The 8,459-nt window shown below is 56.6% G+C and overlaps 14 non-coding genes across 14 annotated transcripts; all 14 read left to right on the top strand.

The window, feature by feature from the left end:
* The first annotated feature begins 29 nt into the window (after window positions 1–29).
* PHYSODRAFT_t1177 lies at window positions 30–110 on the top strand. The gene has a single exon. It is a non-coding gene; the product is annotated as a tRNA-Ser (tRNA).
* Window positions 111–823: 713 nt separating this feature from the next.
* Window positions 824–896, top strand: PHYSODRAFT_t1178. The gene has a single exon. It is a non-coding gene; the product is annotated as a tRNA-Val (tRNA).
* Window positions 897–1,234: 338 nt separating this feature from the next.
* Window positions 1,235–1,315, top strand: PHYSODRAFT_t1179. The gene has a single exon. It is a non-coding gene; the product is annotated as a tRNA-Ser (tRNA).
* Window positions 1,316–2,028: 713 nt separating this feature from the next.
* Window positions 2,029–2,101, top strand: PHYSODRAFT_t1180. Its single transcript has one exon. It is a non-coding gene; the product is annotated as a tRNA-Val (tRNA).
* A 338-nt stretch (window positions 2,102–2,439) lies between these two features.
* PHYSODRAFT_t1181 lies at window positions 2,440–2,520 on the top strand. The gene has a single exon. It is a non-coding gene; the product is annotated as a tRNA-Ser (tRNA).
* Window positions 2,521–3,233: 713 nt separating this feature from the next.
* Window positions 3,234–3,306, top strand: PHYSODRAFT_t1182. Its single transcript has one exon. It is a non-coding gene; the product is annotated as a tRNA-Val (tRNA).
* Window positions 3,307–3,644: 338 nt separating this feature from the next.
* On the top strand, window positions 3,645–3,725 carry PHYSODRAFT_t1183. Its single transcript has one exon. It is a non-coding gene; the product is annotated as a tRNA-Ser (tRNA).
* A 713-nt stretch (window positions 3,726–4,438) lies between these two features.
* PHYSODRAFT_t1184 lies at window positions 4,439–4,511 on the top strand. Its single transcript has one exon. It is a non-coding gene; the product is annotated as a tRNA-Val (tRNA).
* Window positions 4,512–4,849: 338 nt separating this feature from the next.
* On the top strand, window positions 4,850–4,930 carry PHYSODRAFT_t1185. Its single transcript has one exon. It is a non-coding gene; the product is annotated as a tRNA-Ser (tRNA).
* A 713-nt stretch (window positions 4,931–5,643) lies between these two features.
* Window positions 5,644–5,716, top strand: PHYSODRAFT_t1186. The gene has a single exon. It is a non-coding gene; the product is annotated as a tRNA-Val (tRNA).
* Window positions 5,717–6,054: 338 nt separating this feature from the next.
* On the top strand, window positions 6,055–6,135 carry PHYSODRAFT_t1187. The gene has a single exon. It is a non-coding gene; the product is annotated as a tRNA-Ser (tRNA).
* Window positions 6,136–6,848: 713 nt separating this feature from the next.
* PHYSODRAFT_t1188 lies at window positions 6,849–6,921 on the top strand. The gene has a single exon. It is a non-coding gene; the product is annotated as a tRNA-Val (tRNA).
* A 338-nt stretch (window positions 6,922–7,259) lies between these two features.
* PHYSODRAFT_t1189 lies at window positions 7,260–7,340 on the top strand. Its single transcript has one exon. It is a non-coding gene; the product is annotated as a tRNA-Ser (tRNA).
* A 713-nt stretch (window positions 7,341–8,053) lies between these two features.
* PHYSODRAFT_t1190 lies at window positions 8,054–8,126 on the top strand. Its single transcript has one exon. It is a non-coding gene; the product is annotated as a tRNA-Val (tRNA).
* Window positions 8,127–8,459: the final 333 nt, after the last annotated feature.

Here is an 8,459-nt window from a genome sequence, read left to right as displayed (position 1 = left end):
GTCGACTCTGAGGATCCCCCAATTTTAACGACCGCTTGGCCGAGTGGTTAAGGCGATAGACTAGAAATCTATTGGGGTAACCCGCGTGAGTTCAAATCTCACAGCTGTCGGACCCATTTTATGTGATTCAACCCGAGTCCATCTCGCCTCGTTGTGGCCTTCCCGCGCCTTCCTGTGACGCCACGCACCCAGCCACCACGTCTGCTCATCACACGCGACTCGACAGCACAATGGATACTTGTACACGCCCGCCATAGATTGCGCTACAACCATCGTTCCCACACGCCCGTCCGCTTCGTAAGCGACCATTTCTCAACGGATGATTTCCAAACCCCGCCAGGCTCGAAACCAACTGCGCTGTCCGCAGGTAGGTCAGGCAATGGGACTGACCGCTGCTGGCACGGCACAGCAGGCACGATCGTGGCAGTGTGCCTCGAGGTGTTGGGCTGGGCCAAAAGGCCGGCGACACAGTGTGGTTTGGGCACATGATGCCATGATGCCGAAGCAACCCGTGCGCAGAAAGAGATGACCCGTTTGGCTCCTCGATAGGTAGGTGGCGTGTACACTACCGCCGCGACCGGCTGATTGCGAGGAGGATCCAACCGAGCGCTGCTGAGTACCGTAGATGGAGGGGTCAAGTCGCGAGATGTTTTGGGTCCTGCGATCGTCTTGAAGCATGCGTGGTGGTCTGTGGGCGATGCGAGTGCGATATGGTGTCCAGTCGACGCTGGAAGTTGGCGGTATAGGTCGTTTTGTGCGTGCGTGCGGCGTGATAATTGTGTGATAAAATGGGACGGTTTGAGGGTTGTGTGATCGTTCGAGTGTCGGTGTCGTCTAGTGGTTAGGACGTGAGCTTAACACGCTCAAGATCGAGGGTTCGATCCCCTCCTCCGATATCTTATTGCCTTTTTCTTTACAACCACTCGTTCGTGGCCCCTGGACCAGCAGCGCATGCTGTAACCATAGCTCAGTGCGCAGCACATCCGTGTCCAAGCCGCTAGTAGCTTCTATAGCGAACGAGCCACGTGCAGCCCCGGAGACATCGCGATACGAGTATCGCGGTCGGTGAGAGAGGTGAGTGGTGGTTGTTGCGTGTGTAGGTAGGCGCTGACAGCGACGGTAAGGGTAGGCAATGGTAGGCAGGAGGTTGTGGTGCGGTTAGCATGGATGTGCGTTGGCGTACGTGTGTTTGCGGTGAATGTGGTGAGGGTTTGGATTTGTGTCAAATTTTAACGACAGCTTGGCCGAGTGGTTAAGGCGATAGACTAGAAATCTATTGGGGTAACCCGCGTGAGTTCAAATCTCACAGCTGTCGGACCCATTTTATGTGATTCAACCCGAGTCCATCTCGCCTCGTTGTGGCCTTCCCGCGCCTTCCTGTGACGCCACGCACCCAGCCACCACGTCTGCTCATCACACGCGACTCGACAGCACAATGGATACTTGTACACGCCCGCCATAGATTGCGCTACAACCATCGTTCCCACACGCCCGTCCGCTTCGTAAGCTACCATTTCTCAACGGATGATTTCCAAACCCCGCCAGGCTCGAAACCAACTGCGCTGTCCGCAGGTAGGTCAGGCAATGGGACTGACCGCTGCTGGCACGGCACAGCAGGCACGATCGTGGCAGTGTGCCTCGAGGTGTTGGGCTGGGCCAAAAGGCCGGCGACACAGTGTGGTTTGGGCACATGATGCCATGATGCCGAAGCAACCCGTGCGCAGAAAGAGATGACCCGTTTGGCTCCTCGATAGGTAGGTGGCGTGTACACTACCGCCGCGACCGGCTGATTGCGAGGAGGATCCAACCGAGCGCTGCTGAGTACCGTAGATGGAGGGGTCAAGTCGCGAGATGTTTTGGGTCCTGCGATCGTCTTGAAGCATGCGTGGTGGTCTGTGGGCGATGCGAGTGCGATATGGTGTCCAGTCGACGCTGGAAGTTGGCGGTATAGGTCGTTTTGTGCGTGCGTGCGGCGTGATAATTGTGTGGTAAAATGGGACGGTTTGAGGGTTGTGTGATCGTTCGAGTGTCGGTGTCGTCTAGTGGTTAGAACGTGAGCTTAACACGCTCAAGATCGAGGGTTCGATCCCCTCCTCCGATATCTTATTGCCTTTTTCTTTACAACCGCTCGTTCGTGGCCCCTGGACCAGCAGCGCATGCTGTAACCATAGCTCAGTGCGCAGCACATCCGTGTCCAAGCCGCTAGTAGCTTCTATAGCGAACGAGCCACGTGCAGCCCCGGAGACATCGCGATACGAGTATCGCGGTCGGTGAGAGAGGTGAGTGGTGGTTGTTGCGTGTGTAGGTAGGCGCTGACAGCGACGGTAAGGGTAGGCAGTGGTAGGCAGGAGGTTGTGGTGCGGTTAGCATGGATGTGCGTTGGCGTACGTGTGTTTGCGGTGAATGTGGTGAGGGTTTGGATTTGTGTCGAATTTTAACGACAGCTTGGCCGAGTGGTTAAGGCGATAGACTAGAAATCTATTGGGGTAACCCGCGTGAGTTCAAATCTCACAGCTGTCGGACCCATTTTATGTGATTCAACCCGAGTCCATCTCGCCTCGTTGTGGCCTTCCCGCGCCTTCCTGTGACGCCACGCACCCAGCCACCACGTCTGCTCATCACACGCGACTCGACAGCACAATGGATACTTGTACACGCCCGCCATAGATTGCGCTACAACCATCGTTCCCACACGCCCGTCCGCTTCGTAAGCGACCATTTCTCAACGGATGATTTCCAAACCCCGCCAGGCTCGAAACCAACTGCGCTGTCCGCAGGTAGGTCAGGCAATGGGACTGACCGCTGCTGGCACGGCACAGCAGGCACGATCGTGGCAGTGTGCCTCGAGGTGTTGGGCTGGGCCAAAAGGCCGGCGACACAGTGTGGTTTGGGCACATGATGCCATGATGCCGAAGCAACCCGTGCGCAGAAAGAGATGACCCGTTTGGCTCCTCGATAGGTAGGTGGCGTGTACACTACCGCCGCGACCGGCTGATTGCGAGGAGGATCCAACCGAGCGCTGCTGAGTACCGTAGATGGAGGGGTCAAGTCGCGAGATGTTTTGGGTCCTGCGATCGTCTTGAAGCATGCGTGGTGGTCTGTGGGCGATGCGAGTGCGATATGGTGTCCAGTCGACGCTGGAAGTTGGCGGTATAGGTCGTTTTGTGCGTGCGTGCGGCGTGATAATTGTGTGATAAAATGGCACGGTTTGAGGGTTGTGTGATCGTTCGAGTGTCGGTGTCGTCTAGTGGTTAGGACGTGAGCTTAACACGCTCAAGATCGAGGGTTCGATCCCCTCCTCCGATATCTTATTGCCTTTTTCTTTACAACCGCTCGTTCGTGGCCCCTGGGCCAGCAGCGCATGCTGTAACCATAGCTCAGTGCGCAGCACATCCGTGTCCAAGCCGCTAGTAGCTTCTATAGCGAACGAGCCACGTGCAGCCCCGGAGACATCGCGATACGAGTATCGCGGTCGGTGAGAGAGGTGAGTGGTGGTTGTTGCGTGTGTAGGTAGGCGCTGACAGCGACGGTAAGGGTAGGCAATGGTAGGCAGGAGGTTGTGGTGCGGTTAGCATGGATGTGCGTTGGCGTACGTGTGTTTGCGGTGAATGTGATGAGGGTTTGGATTTGTGTCAAATTTTAACGACAGCTTGGCCGAGTGGTTAAGGCGATAGACTAGAAATCTATTGGGGTAACCCGCGTGAGTTCAAATCTCACAGCTGTCGGACCCATTTTATGTGATTCAACCCGAGTCCATCTCGCCTCGTTGTGGCCTTCCCGCGCCTTCCTGTGACGCCACGCACCCAGCCACCACGTCTGCTCATCACACGCGACTCGACAGCACAATGGATACTTGTACACGCCCGCCATAGATTGCGCTACAACCATCGTTCCCACACGCCCGTCCGCTTCGTAAGCGACCATTTCTCAACGGATGATTTCCAAACCCCGCCAGGCTCGAAACCAACTGCGCTGTCCGCAGGTAGGTCAGGCAATGGGACTGACCGCTGCTGGCACGGCACAGCAGGCACGATCGTGGCAGTGTGCCTCGAGGTGTTGGGCTGGGCCAAAAGGCCGGCGACACAGTGTGGTTTGGGCACATGATGCCATGATGCCGAAGCAACCCGTGCGCAGAAAGAGATGACCCGTTTGGCTCCTCGATAGGTAGGTGGCGTGTACACTACCGCCGCGACCGGCTGATTGCGAGGAGGATCCAACCGAGCGCTGCTGAGTACCGTAGATGGAGGGGTCAAGTCGCGAGATGTTTTGGGTCCTGCGATCGTCTTGAAGCATGCGTGGTGGTCTGTGGGCGATGCGAGTGCGATATGGTGTCCAGTCGACGCTGGAAGTTGGCGGTATAGGTCGTTTTGTGCGTGCGTGCGGCGTGATAATTGTGTGGTAAAATGGGACGGTTTGAGGGTTGTGTGATCGTTCGAGTGTCGGTGTCGTCTAGTGGTTAGGACGTGAGCTTAACACGCTCAAGATCGAGGGTTCGATCCCCTCCTCCGATATCTTATTGCCTTTTTCTTTACAACCGCTCGTTCGTGGCCCCTGGACCAGCAGCGCATGCTGTAACCATAGCTCAGTGCGCAGCACATCCGTGTCCAAGCCGCTAGTAGCTTCTATAGCGAACGAGCCACGTGCAGCCCCGGAGACATCGCGATACGAGTATCGCGGTCGGTGAGAGAGGTGAGTGGTGGTTGTTGCGTGTGTAGGTAGGCGCTGACAGCGACGGTAAGGGTAGGCAATGGTAGGCAGGAGGTTGTGGTGCGGTTAGCATGGATGTGCGTTGGCGTACGTGTGTTTGCGGTGAATGTGGTGAGGGTTTGGATTTGTGTCAAATTTTAACGACAGCTTGGCCGAGTGGTTAAGGCGATAGACTAGAAATCTATTGGGGTAACCCGCGTGAGTTCAAATCTCACAGCTGTCGGACCCATTTTATGTGATTCAACCCGAGTCCATCTCGCCTCGTTGTGGCCTTCCCGCGCCTTCCTGTGACGCCACGCACCCAGCCACCACGTCTGCTCATCACACGCGACTCGACAGCACAATGGATACTTGTACACGCCCGGCATAGATTGCGCTACAACCATCGTTCCCACACGCCCGTCCGCTTCGTAAGCGACCATTTCTCAACGGATGATTTCCAAACCCCGCCAGGCTCGAAACCAACTGCGCTGTCCGCAGGTAGGTCAGGCAATGGGACTGACCGCTGCTGGCACGGCACAGCAGGCACGATCGTGGCAGTGTGCCTCGAGGTGTTGGGCTGGGCCAAAAGGCCGGCGACACAGTGTGGTTTGGGCACATGATGCCATGATGCCGAAGCAACCCGTGCGCAGAAAGAGATGACCCGTTTGGCTCCTCGATAGGTAGGTGGCGTGTACACTACCGCCGCGACCGGCTGATTGCGAGGAGGATCCAACCGAGCGCTGCTGAGTACCGTAGATGGAGGGGTCAAGTCGCGAGATGTTTTGGGTCCTGCGATCGTCTTGAAGCATGCGTGGTGGTCTGTGGGCGATGCGAGTGCGATATGGTGTCCAGTCGACGCTGGAAGTTGGCGGTATAGGTCGTTTTGTGCGTGCGTGCGGCGTGATAATTGTGTGATAAAATGGGACGGTTTGAGGGTTGTGTGATCGTTCGAGTGTCGGTGTCGTCTAGTGGTTAGGACGTGAGCTTAACACGCTCAAGATCGAGGGTTCGATCCCCTCCTCCGATATCTTATTGCCTTTTTCTTTACAACCGCTCGTTCGTGGCCCCTGGACCAGCAGCGCATGCTGTAACCATAGCTCAGTGCGCAGCACATCCGTGTCCAAGCCGCTAGTAGCTTCTATAGCGAACGAGCCACGTGCAGCCCCGGAGACATCGCGATACGAGTATCGCGGTCGGTGAGAGAGGTGAGTGGTGGTTGTTGCGTGTGTAGGTAGGCGCTGACAGCGACGGTAAGGGTAGGCAATGGTAGGCAGGAGGTTGTGGTGCGGTTAGCATGGATGTGCGTTGGCGTACGTGTGTTTGCGGTGAATGTGGTGAGGGTTTGGATTTGTGTCGAATTTTAACGACAGCTTGGCCGAGTGGTTAAGGCGATAGACTAGAAATCTATTGGGGTAACCCGCGTGAGTTCAAATCTCACAGCTGTCGGACCCATTTTATGTGATTCAACCCGAGTCCATCTCGCCTCGTTGTGGCCTTCCCGCGCCTTCCTGTGACGCCACGCACCCAGCCACCACGTCTGCTCATCACACGCGACTCGACAGCACAATGGATACTTGTACACGCCCGCCATAGATTGCGCTACAACCATCGTTCCCACACGCCCGTCCGCTTCGTAAGCGACCATTTCTCAACGGATGATTTCCAAACCCCGCCAGGCTCGAAACCAACTGCGCTGTCCGCAGGTAGGTCAGGCAATGGGACTGACCGCTGCTGGCACGGCACAGCAGGCACGATCGTGGCAGTGTGCCTCGAGGTGTTGGGCTGGGCCAAAAGGCCGGGAACACAGTGTGGTTTGGGCACAGGATGCCATGATGCCGAAGCAACCCGTGCGCAGAAAGAGATGACCCGTTTGGCTCCTCGATAGGTAGGTGGCGTGTACACTACCGCCGCGACCGGCTGATTGCGAGGAGGATCCAACCGAGCGCTGCTGAGTACCGTAGATGGAGGGGTCAAGTCGCGAGATGTTTTGGGTCCTGCGATCGTCTTGAAGCATGCGTGGTGATCTGTGGGCGATGCGAGTGCGATATGGTGTCCAGTCGACGCTGGAAGTTGGCGGTATAGGTCGTTTTGTGCGTGCGTGCGGCGTGATAATTGTGTGATAAAATGGGACGGTTTGAGGGTTGTGTGATCGTTCGAGTGTCGGTGTCGTCTAGTGGTTAGGACGTGAGCTTAACACGCTCAAGATCGAGGGTTCGATCCCCTCCTCCGATATCTTATTGCCTTTTTCTTTACAACCGCTCGTTCGTGGCCCCTGGGCCAGCAGCGCATGCTGTAACCATAGCTCAGTGCGCAGCACATCCGTGTCCAAGCCGCTAGTAGCTTCTATAGCGAACGAGCCACGTGCAGCCCCGGAGACATCGCGATACGAGTATCGCGGTCGGTGAGAGAGGTGAGTGGTGGTTGTTGCGTGTGTAGGTAGGCGCTGACAGCGACGGTAAGGGTAGGCAATGGTAGGCAGGAGGTTGTGGTGCGGTTAGCATGGATGTGCGTTGGCGTACGTGTGTTTGCGGTGAATGTGGTGAGGGTTTGGATTTGTGTCGAATTTTAACGACAGCTTGGCCGAGTGGTTAAGGCGATAGACTAGAAATCTATTGGGGTAACCCGCGTGAGTTCAAATCTCACAGCTGTCGGACCCATTTTATGTGATTCAACCCGAGTCCATCTCGCCTCGTTGTGGCCTTCCCGCGCCTTCCTGTGACGCCACGCACCCAGCCACCACGTCTGCTCATCACACGCGACTCGACAGCACAATGGATACTTGTACACGCCCGCCATAGATTGCGCTACAACCATCGTTCCCACACGCCCGTCCGCTTCGTAAGCGACCATTTCTCAACGGATGATTTCCAAACCCCGCCAGGCTCGAAACCAACTGCGCTGTCCGCAGGTAGGTCAGGCAATGGGACTGACCGCTGCTGGCACGGCACAGCAGGCACGATCGTGGCAGTGTACCTCGAGGTGTTGGGCTGGGCCAAAAGGCCGGCGACACAGTGTGGTTTGGGCACATGATGCCATGATGCCGAAGCAACCCGTGCGCAGAAAGAGATGACCCGTTTGGCTCCTCGATAGGTAGGTGGCGTGTACACTACCGCCGCGACCGGCTGATTGCGAGGAGGATCCAACCGAGCGCTGCTGAGTACCGTAGATGGAGGGGTCAAGTCGCGAGATGTTTTGGGTCCTGCGATCGTCTTGAAGCATGCGTGGTGGTCTGTGGGCGATGCGAGTGCGATATGGTGTCCAGTCGACGCTGGAAGTTGGCGGTATAGGTCGTTTTGTGCGTGCGTGCGGCGTGATAATTGTGTGGTAAAATGGGACGGTTTGAGGGTTGTGTGATCGTTCGAGTGTCGGTGTCGTCTAGTGGTTAGGACGTGAGCTTAACACGCTCAAGATCGAGGGTTCGATCCCCTCCTCCGATATCTTATTGCCTTTTTCTTTACAACCGCTCGTTCGTGGCCCCTGGGCCAGCAGCGCATGCTGTAACCATAGCTCAGTGCGCAGCACATCCGTGTCCAAGCCGCTAGTAGCTTCTATAGCGAACGAGCCACGTGCAGCCCCGGAGACATCGCGATACGAGTATCGCGGTCGGTGAGAGAGGTGAGTGGTGGTTGTTGCGTGTGTAGGTAGGCGCTGACAGCGACGGTAAGGGTAGGCAATGGTAGGCAGGAGGTTGTGGTGCGGTTAGCATGGATGTGCGTTGGCGTACGTGTGTTTGCGGTGAATGTGGTGAGGGTTTGGATTTGTGTCAAAAT

This window comes from Phytophthora sojae, assembly GCF_000149755.1.
Source record: "Phytophthora sojae unplaced genomic scaffold PHYSOscaffold_6, whole genome shotgun sequence".
Classification (NCBI taxonomy): Eukaryota; Oomycota; class Peronosporomycetes; order Peronosporales; family Peronosporaceae; genus Phytophthora; species Phytophthora sojae.
This window is presented reverse-complemented; position numbering and strand designations above follow the sequence as displayed.